Source organism: Triturus cristatus, chromosome 10 (assembly GCF_964204655.1).
Source record: "Triturus cristatus chromosome 10, aTriCri1.1, whole genome shotgun sequence".
Taxonomy (NCBI): domain Eukaryota; kingdom Metazoa; phylum Chordata; class Amphibia; order Caudata; family Salamandridae; genus Triturus; species Triturus cristatus.
The window spans coordinates 955062080-955074269 of record NC_140593.1 but is presented as its reverse complement, the minus strand read 5'-3'; positions in this window follow the sequence as shown (position 1 = coordinate 955074269).

Below are 12190 nucleotides of genomic sequence, written 5' to 3'. Positions count from 1 at the left end.
CTCTATAGGTTAGCTGATAGGGATGTGCAAAAACGAAGATGTTAGAATCTGTTATTCATAGTTTTTATTATTCCCACTAACCGTAGCATAAACCTTCCTACCTCAACTTATCAGATAACTTATTTGCTAGTGGTGTACCATAACCTAAAAGATTTTCAGTGAGAAGGGTATGCTGTCACTCGACTGGCCATGAGATCTTTTTATCTACGTCCTAATATAGGTGCTAGAGTTGTCTCGAGAGGGGTAGCAAATAAGACATAGGATTGAGAGTATGCTAGGTGGAAAATAAAATTGAGTTTAGAATTCTTAATGATCTGTGGATTTTCACAATATTACAGACTCCATAGTATTAATTATCAATGCTTTATAAAGATCTGTTTTTTGTTGTTACATTACTTTGGAAATATTCAAGTTCTAAAAATTGACTAACAGTGGACTTTTCCATCTGCAGAATATATAGAATGACCAGCAGAGGCAGTGTGCAGAAGCAAGTTTCCATGTGTTGCTGAGACCAAAAAAAAAAACAAAAGAACCTCGTTCCTCAGCCTTTCATCTGCAGAATATATTGAGTGACCAGCAGAGGCAGTGTGCAGAAGAGAATTTCCCTGCATTGTTGAGACCAAAAAAAAAAAAAAAGAACCTCGTTCCTCAGCCTTTCATCTGCAGAATATATTGAGGCAGATTGCAGAAGAGAATTTCCCTGCGTTGCTGAGACCCAAAAAAAAAAACCTCGTTCCTCAGCCTTTCATCTGCAGAATATATTGAGTGACCAGCAGAGGCAGTTTGCAGACGAGAATTTCCCTGCATTGCTGAGACCAAAAAAAAAAAAAAGAACCTCGTTCCTCAGCCTTTCATCTGCAGAATATATTGAGGCAGTTTGCAGAAGAGAATTTCCCTGCGTTGCTGAGACCCCAAAAAAAAACTTCGTTCCTCAGCCTTTCATCTGCAGAATATATTGAGTGACCAGCAGAGGCAGTGTGCAGAAGAGAATTTCCGTGCATTACTGAGACCAAAAAAAAAAAAAAACTTGTTCATCAGCCTTTCATCTGCAGAATATATTGAATGACCAGCAGGCAGTGTTGCAGAAGAGAATGACTGCGTTCCTGAGACGAAATAAAAAAAAACTCCATCAGAGGCAGTGTGCAGAAGAGAATTTCCGTGCATTACTGAGACCAAAAAAAAAAAAAAAACTTGTTCATCAGCCTTTCATCTGCAGAATATATTGAGGCAGTGTTGCAGAAGAGAATTTCCCTGCGTTGCTGAGACCCCAAAAAAAAAACCTCGTTCCTCAGCCTTTCATCTGCAGAACATATTGAGTGACCAGCAGAGGCAGTGTGCAGAAGAGAATTTCCGTGCATTACTGAGACCAAAAAAAATAAAAAAACTTGTTCATCAGCCTTTCATCTGCAGAATATATTGAATGACCAGCAGGCAGTGTTGCAGAAGAGAATGACTCTGCGTTCCTGAGACCAAAAAAAAAAAACACCTCGTTCCTCAGCCTTTCATCTGCAGAATATATTGAGTGACCAGCAGAGGCAGTGTTGCAGAAGAGAATGACTCTGCGTTCCTGAGACGAAATAAAAAAAAACTCCATCAGCATTCTTTACTCCGTTTTCAATTTATATGGTAAGTCAAACTCTGATTTACTCCGTTTGCTTGTCATTAAAAGAAGTTCATCGCATCTGACGGTTTTCAGTACCTTTTAGTAGGGTCTTCAGTATAAATTGAATTTGTGAAGACTGTAGCAATGTGTATGACGCTATGAGTGTCATGATAGTTTATCAAACACTTTGAATGTCTACAAGGCTAAGAAAACTTTCTTTTGAGACTTGTGCTAGCAGTATTTCCTCAGGGGAAATTACTTTCTTTGAGGCTGGAATGAGTTTTCTTAAGTTAGAGCGATTGACTTAGTTTCACATGTAGGGAAGCTCATTTAACGTGGTTCCCTGCACTTTGCATGTTACTCTGGTACTAGAGATGTATTTCTGTTTAGGATACCTTGTGTTCTTGTAACTCCAGCCAACTTTCAAAAGGAGCCCAATGCTTTCAGTGGTGCAAAGGACATTGCCATTACACCTCCTACTACTTGCCTTGCAGTGTTTATTTTAGATAGATATATTGCGCGTAATTGCTGAGGTCTCATTCTCCTTCGTAATCGTCCCCTGGTCGCTTTGTCAAGTGGTGCCCTAACACGATAAAGCTACAGGAGGATGTCATCTGACATGAGGGACAATCAATTGCCTAGCATACAATGGAATATATTTATCATGGTATTGAAATGGGTAGCAGGCCAGACAGGATGCCCAACTGAAGATTAACATTCTGAGATGAAAGAAACTAGGGCATTATTTGAGGCTCCTACATTTGTTTGAAGGTGTGATCGATCCTAATATTCTTGAGTTCTCTATAGGTTAGCTGATAGGGATGTGCAAAAACGAAGATGTTAGAATCTGTTATTCATAGTTTTTATTATTCCCACTAACCGTAGCATAAACCTTCCTACCTCAACTTATCAGATAACTTATTTGCTAGTGGTGTACCATAACCTAAAAGATTTTCAGTGAGAAGGGTATGCTGTCACTCGACTGGCCATGAGATCTTTTTATCTACGTCCTAATATAGGTGCTAGAGTTGTCTCGAGAGGGGTAGCAAATAAGACATAGGATTGAGAGTATGCTAGGTGGAAAATAAAATTGAGTTTAGAATTCTTAATGATCTGTGGATTTTCACAATATTACAGACTCCATAGTATTAATTATCAATGCTTTATAAAGATCTGTTTTTTGTTGTTACATTACTTTGGAAATATTCAAGTTCTAAAAATTGACTAACAGTGGACTTTTCCATCTGCAGAATATATAGAATGACCAGCAGAGGCAGTGTGCAGAAGCAAGTTTCCATGTGCTGCTGAGACCAGAAAAAAAAACAAAAGAACCTCGTTCCTCAGCCTTTCATCTGCAGAATATATTGAGTGACCAGCAGAGGCAGTGTGCAGAAGAGAATTTCCCTGCATTGTTGAGACCAAAAAAAAAAAAAGAACCTCGTTCCTCAGCCTTTCATCTGCAGAATATATTGAGTGACCAGCAGAGGCAGTGTGCAGAAGAGAATTTCCGTGCATTACTGAGAACAAAAAAAAAAAAAAAACTTGTTCATCAGCCTTTCATCTGCAGAATATATTGAATGACCAGCAGGCAGTGTTGCAGAAGAGAATGACTCTGCGTTCCTGAGTCCAAAAAAAAAAAAATCTCGTTCCTCAGCCTTTCATCTGCAGAATATATTGAGTGACCAGCAGAGGCAGTGTGCAGAAGAGAATTTTCCTTCGTTGCTGAGACCAAAAACAAAACAAAAAAAACCTTGTTACTCAGCCTTTCATCTGCACACTATATTGTGACCAGCAGAGGCAGTGGGCAGAAGAGAATTTCCCTGCGTTGCTGAGACCAAAAAACCTCGTTCCTAAGCCTTTCATCTGCAGAATATATTGAGTGACCAGCAGAGGCAGTTTGCAGACGAGAATTTCCCTGCATTGCTGAGACCAAAAAAAAAAAAAAGAACCTCGTTCCTCAGCCTTTCATCTGCAGAATATATTGAGGCAGTTTGCAGAAGAGAATTTCCCTGCGTTGCTGAGACCCAAAAAAAAAACCTCGTTCCTCAGCCTTTCATCTGCAGAATATATTGAGTGACCAGCAGAGGCAGTGTGCAGAAGAGAATTTCCGTGCATTACTGAGACCAAAAAAAAAAAAAAACTTGTTCATCAGCCTTTCATCTGCAGAATATATTGAATGACCAGCAGGCAGTGTTGCAGAAGAGAATGACTGCGTTCCTGAGACGAAATAAAAAAAAACTCCATCAGAGGCAGTGTGCAGAAGAGAATTTCCGTGCATTACTGAGACCAAAAAAAAAACAAAAACTTGTTCATCAGCCTTTCATCTGCAGAATATATTGAGGCAGTGTTGCAGAAGAGAATGACTGCGTTCCTGAGACGAAATAAAAAAAAACTCCATCAGCATTCTTTACTCCGTTTTCTATTTATATGGTAAGTCAAACTATGATTTACTCAGTTTGCTTCTCATTAAAATAAGTTCATCCCATCTGACGGTTTTCAGTACCTTTTAGTAGGGTCTTCAGTATAAATTGAATTTGTGTAGACTGTAGCAATGTGTATGATGCTATGAGTGTCATGATAGTTTATCAAACACTTTGAATGTCTGCAAGGCTGAGAAAACTTTCTTTTGAGACTTGTGCTAGCAGTATTTCCTCAGGGGAAATTACTTTCTTTGAGGCTGGAATGAGTTTTCTTAAGTTAGAGCGATTGACTTAGTTTCACATGTAGGGAAGCTCATTTAACGTGGTTCCCTGCACTTTGCAGGTTACTCTGGTACAAGAGATGTATTTCTGTTTAGGATACCTTGTGTTCTTGTAACTCCAGCCAACTTTCAAAAGGAGCCCAATGCTTTCAGTGGTGCAAAGGACGTTGCCATTACACCTCCTACTACTTGCCTTGCAGTGTTTATTTTAGATGGATATATTGAGCGTAATTGCTGAGGTCTCATCCTCCTTCGTAACCGTCCCCCTGGTCGCTTTGTCAAGTGATGCCCTAACACGATAAAGCTACAGGAGGATGTCATCTGACATGAGGGACAATCAATTGCCTAGCATACAATGGAATATATTTATCATGGTATTGAAATGGGTAGTAGGCCAGACAGGATGCCCAACTGAAGATTAACATTCTGAGATGAAAGAAACTAGGGCATTATTTGAGGCTCCTACATTTGTTTGAAGGTGTGATCGATCCCAATATTCTTGAGTTCTCTATAGGTTAGCTGATAGGGATGTGCAAAAACGAAGATGTTAGAATCTGTTATTCATAGTTTTTATTATTCCCACTAACCGTAGCATAAACCTTCCTACCTCAACTTATCAGATAACTTATTTGCTAGTGGTGTACCATAACCTAAAAGATTTTCAGTGAGAAGGGTATGCTGTCACTCGACTGGCCATGAGATCTTTTTATCTACGTCCTAATATAGGTGCTAGAGTTGTCTCGAGAGGGGTAGCAAATAAGACATAGGATTGAGAGTATGCTAGGTGGAAAATAAAATTGAGTTTAGAATTCTTAATGATCTGTGGATTTTCACAATATTACAGACTCCATAGTATTAATTATCAATGCTTTATAAAGATCTGTTTTTTGTTGTTACATTACTTTGGAAATATTCAAGTTCTAAAAATTGACTAACAGTGGACTTTTCCATCTGCAGAATATATAGAATGACCAGCAGAGGCAGTGTGCAGAAGCAAGTTTCCATGTGTTGCTGAGACCAAAAAAAAAAACAAAAGAACCTCGTTCCTCAGCCTTTCATCTGCAGAATATATTGAGTGACCAGCAGAGGCAGTGTGCAGAAGAGAATTTCCCTGCATTGTTGAGACCAAAAAAAAAAAAAAAGAACCTCGTTCCTCAGCCTTTCATCTGCAGAATATATTGAGGCAGTTTGCAGAAGAGAATTTCCCTGCGTTGCTGAGACCCAAAAAAAAAAACCTCGTTCCTCAGCCTTTCATCTGCAGAATATATTGAGTGACCAGCAGAGGCAGTTTGCAGACGAGAATTTCCCTGCATTGCTGAGACCAAAAAAAAAAAAAAGAACCTCGTTCCTCAGCCTTTCATCTGCAGAATATATTGAGGCAGTTTGCAGAAGAGAATTTCCCTGCGTTGCTGAGACCCCAAAAAAAAACTTCGTTCCTCAGCCTTTCATCTGCAGAATATATTGAGTGACCAGCAGAGGCAGTGTGCAGAAGAGAATTTCCGTGCATTACTGAGACCAAAAAAAAAAAAAAACTTGTTCATCAGCCTTTCATCTGCAGAATATATTGAATGACCAGCAGGCAGTGTTGCAGAAGAGAATGACTGCGTTCCTGAGACGAAATAAAAAAAAACTCCATCAGAGGCAGTGTGCAGAAGAGAATTTCCGTGCATTACTGAGACCAAAAAAAAAAAAAAAACTTGTTCATCAGCCTTTCATCTGCAGAATATATTGAGGCAGTGTTGCAGAAGAGAATTTCCCTGCGTTGCTGAGACCCCAAAAAAAAAACCTCGTTCCTCAGCCTTTCATCTGCAGAACATATTGAGTGACCAGCAGAGGCAGTGTGCAGAAGAGAATTTCCGTGCATTACTGAGACCAAAAAAAATAAAAAAACTTGTTCATCAGCCTTTCATCTGCAGAATATATTGAATGACCAGCAGGCAGTGTTGCAGAAGAGAATGACTCTGCGTTCCTGAGACCAAAAAAAAAAACCACCTCGTTCCTCAGCCTTTCATCTGCAGAATATATTGAGTGACCAGCAGAGGCAGTGTTGCAGAAGAGAATGACTCTGCGTTCCTGAGACGAAATAAAAAAAAACTCCATCAGCATTCTTTACTCCGTTTTCAATTTATATGGTAAGTCAAACTCTGATTTACTCCGTTTGCTTGTCATTAAAAGAAGTTCATCGCATCTGACGGTTTTCAGTACCTTTTAGTAGGGTCTTCAGTATAAATTGAATTTGTGAAGACTGTAGCAATGTGTATGACGCTATGAGTGTCATGATAGTTTATCAAACACTTTGAATGTCTACAAGGCTAAGAAAACTTTCTTTTGAGACTTGTGCTAGCAGTATTTCCTCAGGGGAAATTACTTTCTTTGAGGCTGGAATGAGTTTTCTTAAGTTAGAGCGATTGACTTAGTTTCACATGTAGGGAAGCTCATTTAACGTGGTTCCCTGCACTTTGCATGTTACTCTGGTACTAGAGATGTATTTCTGTTTAGGATACCTTGTGTTCTTGTAACTCCAGCCAACTTTCAAAAGGAGCCCAATGCTTTCAGTGGTGCAAAGGACATTGCCATTACACCTCCTACTACTTGCCTTGCAGTGTTTATTTTAGATAGATATATTGCGCGTAATTGCTGAGGTCTCATTCTCCTTCGTAATCGTCCCCTGGTCGCTTTGTCAAGTGGTGCCCTAACACGATAAAGCTACAGGAGGATGTCATCTGACATGAGGGACAATCAATTGCCTAGCATACAATGGAATATATTTATCATGGTATTGAAATGGGTAGCAGGCCAGACAGGATGCCCAACTGAAGATTAACATTCTGAGATGAAAGAAACTAGGGCATTATTTGAGGCTCCTACATTTGTTTGAAGGTGTGATCGATCCTAATATTCTTGAGTTCTCTATAGGTTAGCTGATAGGGATGTGCAAAAACGAAGATGTTAGAATCTGTTATTCATAGTTTTTATTATTCCCACTAACCGTAGCATAAACCTTCCTACCTCAACTTATCAGATAACTTATTTGCTAGTGGTGTACCATAACCTAAAAGATTTTCAGTGAGAAGGGTATGCTGTCACTCGACTGGCCATGAGATCTTTTTATCTACGTCCTAATATAGGTGCTAGAGTTGTCTCGAGAGGGGTAGCAAATAAGACATAGGATTGAGAGTATGCTAGGTGGAAAATAAAATTGAGTTTAGAATTCTTAATGATCTGTGGATTTTCACAATATTACAGACTCCATAGTATTAATTATCAATGCTTTATAAAGATCTGTTTTTTGTTGTTACATTACTTTGGAAATATTCAAGTTCTAAAAATTGACTAACAGTGGACTTTTCCATCTGCAGAATATATAGAATGACCAGCAGAGGCAGTGTGCAGAAGCAAGTTTCCATGTGCTGCTGAGACCAGAAAAAAAAACAAAAGAACCTCGTTCCTCAGCCTTTCATCTGCAGAATATATTGAGTGACCAGCAGAGGCAGTGTGCAGAAGAGAATTTCCCTGCATTGTTGAGACCAAAAAAAAAAAAAGAACCTCGTTCCTCAGCCTTTCATCTGCAGAATATATTGAGGCAGTTTGCAGAAGAGAATTTCCCTGCGTTGCTGAGACCCAAAAAAAAAAACCTCGTTCCTCAGCCTTTCATCTGCAGAATATATTGAGTGACCAGCAGAGGCAGTGTGCAGAAGAGAATTTCCGTGCATTACTGAGACCAAAAAAAAAAAAAACCTCGTTCCTCAGCCTTTCATCTGCAGAATATATTGAGTGACCAGCAGAGGCAGTGTGCAGAAGAGAATTTTCCTTCGTTGCTGAGACCAAAAACAAAACAAAAAAAACCTTGTTACTCAGCCTTTCATCTGCACACTATATTGTGACCAGTAGAGGCAGTGGGCAGAAGAGAATTTCCCTGCGTTGCTGAGACCAAAAAACCTCGTTCCTAAGCCTTTCATCTGCAGAATATATTGAGTGACCAGCAGAGGCAGTTTGCAGACGAGAATTTCCCTGCATTGCTGAGACCAAAAAAAAAAAAAAGAACCTCGTTCCTCAGCCTTTCATCTGCAGAATATATTGAAGCAGTTTGCAGAAGAGAATTTCCCTGCGTTGCTGAGACCCAAAAAAAAAAACCTCGTTCCTCAGCCTTTCATCTGCAGAATATATTGAGTGACCAGCAGAGGCAGTATGCAGAAGAGAATTTCCGTGCATTACTGAGACCAAAAAAAAAAAAAAACTTGTTCATCAGCCTTTCATCTGCAGAATATATTGAATGACCAGCAGGCAGTGTTGCAGAAGAGAATGACTGCGTTCCTGAGACGAAATAAAAAAAAACTCCATTAGAGGCAGTGTGCAGAAGAGAATTTCCGTGCATTACTGAGACCAAAAAAAAAAAAAAAACTTGTTCATCAGCCTTTCATCTGCAGAATATATTGAGGCAGTGTTGCAGAAGAGAATTTCCCTGCGTTGCTGAGACCCCAAAAAAAAAACCTCGTTCCTCAGCCTTTCATCTGCAGAACATATTGAGTGACCAGCAGAGGCAGTGTGCAGAAGAGAATTTCCGTGCATTACTGAGACCAAAAAAAATAAAAAAACTTGTTAATCAGCCTTTCATCTGCAGAATATATTGAATGACCAGCAGGCAGTGTTGCAGAAGAGAATGACTCTGCGTTCCTGAGACCAAAAAAAAAAAACACCTCGTTCCTCAGCCTTTCATCTGCAGAATATATTGAGTGACCAGCAGAGGCAGTGTTGCAGAAGAGAATGACTCTGCGTTCCTGAGACGAAATAAAAAAAAACTCCATCAGCATTCTTTACTCCGTTTTCAATTTATATGGTAAGTCAAACTCTGATTTACTCCGTTTGCTTGTCATTAAAAGAAGTTCATCGCATCTGACGGTTTTCAGTACCTTTTAGTAGGGTCTTCAGTATAAATTGAATTTGTGAAGACTGTAGCAATGTGTATGACGCTATGAGTGTCATGATAGTTTATCAAACACTTTGAATGTCTACAAGGCTAAGAAAACTTTCTTTTGAGACTTGTGCTAGCAGTATTTCCTCAGGGGAAATTACTTTCTTTGAGGCTGGAATGAGTTTTCTTAAGTTAGAGCGATTGACTTAGTTTCACATGTAGGGAAGCTCATTTAACGTGGTTCCCTGCACTTTGCATGTTACTCTGGTACTAGAGATGTATTTCTGTTTAGGATACCTTGTGTTCTTGTAACTCCAGCCAACTTTCAAAAGAAGCCCAATGCTTTCAGTGGTGCAAAGGACGTTGCCATTACACCTCCTACTACTTGCCTTGCAGTGTTTATTTTAGATAGATATATTGCGCGTAATTGCTGAGGTCTCATTCTCCTTCGTAATCGTCCCCTGGTCGCTTTGTCAAGTGGTGCCCTAACACGATAAAGCTACAGGAGGATGTCATCTGACATGAGGGACAATCAATTGCCTAGCATACAATGGAATATATTTATCATGGTATTGAAATGGGTAGCAGGCCAGACAGGATGCCCAACTGAAGATTAACATTCTGAGATGAAAGAAACTAGGGCATTATTTGAGGCTCCTACATTTGTTTGAAGGTGTGATCGATCCTAATATTCTTGAGTTCTCTATAGGTTAGCTGATAGGGATGTGCAAAAACGAAGATGTTAGAATCTGTTATTCATAGTTTTTATTATTCCCACTAACCGTAGCATAAACCTTCCTACCTCAACTTATCAGATAACTTATTTGCTAGTGGTGTACCATAACCTAAAAGATTTTCAGTGAGAAGGGTATGCTGTCACTCGACTGGCCATGAGATCTTTTTATCTACGTCCTAATATAGGTGCTAGAGTTGTCTCGAGAGGGGTAGCAAATAAGACATAGGATTGAGAGTATGCTAGGTGGAAAATAAAATTGAGTTTAGAATTCTTAATGATCTGTGGATTTTCACAATATTACAGACTCCATAGTATTAATTATCAATGCTTTATAAAGATCTGTTTTTTGTTGTTACATTACTTTGGAAATATTCAAGTTCTAAAAATTGACTAACAGTGGACTTTTCCATCTGCAGAATATATAGAATGACCAGCAGAGGCAGTGTGCAGAAGCAAGTTTCCATGTGCTGCTGAGACCAGAAAAAAAAACAAAAGAACCTCGTTCCTCAGCCTTTCATCTGCAGAATATATTGAGTGACCAGCAGAGGCAGTGTGCAGAAGAGAATTTCCGTGCATTACTGAGACCAAAAAAAAAAAAAAAACTTGTTCATCAGCCTTTCATCTGCAGAATATATTGAATGACCAGCAGGCAGTGTTGCAGAAGAGAATGACTCTGCGTTCCTGAGTCCAAAAAAAAAAAAACCTCGTTCCTCAGCCTTTCATCTGCAGAATATATTGAGTGACCAGCAGAGGCAGTGTGCAGAAGAGAATTTTCCTTCGTTGCTGAGACCAAAAACAAAACAAAAAAAACCTTGTTACTCAGCCTTTCATCTGCACACTATATTGTGACCAGCAGAGGCAGTGGGCAGAAGAGAATTTCCCTGCGTTGCTGAGACCAAAAAACCTCGTTCCTAAGCCTTTCATCTGCAGAATATATTGAGTGACCAGCAGAGGCAGTTTGCAGACGAGAATTTCCCTGCATTGCTGAGACCAAAAAAAAAAAAAAGAACCTCGTTCCTCAGCCTTTCATCTGCAGAATATATTGAGGCAGTTTGCAGAAGAGAATTTCCCTGCGTTGCTGAGACCCAAAAAAAAAACCTCGTTCCTCAGCCTTTCATCTGCAGAATATATTGAGTGACCAGCAGAGGCAGTGTGCAGAAGAGAATTTCCGTGCATTACTGAGACCAAAAAAAAAAAAAAACTTGTTCATCAGCCTTTCATCTGCAGAATATATTGAATGACCAGCAGGCAGTGTTGCAGAAGAGAATGACTGCGTTCCTGAGACGAAATAAAAAAAAACTCCATCAGAGGCAGTGTGCAGAAGAGAATTTCCGTGCATTACTGAGACCAAAAAAAAAAAAAAAACTTGTTCATCAGCCTTTCATCTGCAGAATATATTGAGGCAGTGTTGCAGAAGAGAATTTCCCTGCGTTGCTGAGACCCCCCAAAAAAAACCTCGTTCCTCAGCCTTTCATCTGCAGAACATATTGAGTGACCAGCAGAGGCAGTGTGCAGAAGAGAATTTCCGTGCATTACTGAGACCAAAAAAAAAAAAAAAACTTGTTCATCAGCCTTTCATCTGCAGAATATATTGAATAACCAGCAGGCAGTGTTGCAGAAGAGAATGACTCTGCGTTCCTGAGACCAAAAAAAAAAACCACCTCGTTCCTCAGCCTTTCATCTGCAGAATATATTGAGTGACCAGCAGAGGCAGTGTTGCAGAAGAGAATGACTCTGCGTTCCTGAGACGAAATAAAAAAAAACTCCATCAGCATTCTTTACTCCGTTTTCAATTTATATGGTAAGTCAAACTCTGATTTACTCCGTTTGCTTGTCATTAAAAGAAGTTCATCGCATCTGACGGTTTTCAGTACCTTTTAGTAGGGTCTTCAGTATAAATTAAATTTGTGAAGACTGTAGCAATGTGTATGACGCTATGAGTGTCATGATAGTTTATCAAACACTTTGAATGTCTACAAGGCTAAGAAAACTTTCTTTTGAGACTTGTGCTAGCAGTATTTCCTCAGGGGAAATTACTTTCTTTGAGGCTGGAATGAGTTTTCTTAAGTTAGAGCGATTGACTTAGTTTCACATGTAGGGAAGCTCATTTAACGTGGTTCCCTGCACTTTGCATGTTACTCTGGTACTAGAGATGTATTTCTGTTTAGGATACCTTGTGTTCTTGTAACTCCAGCCAACTTTCAAAAGGAGCCCAATGCTTTCAGTGGTGCAAAGGAC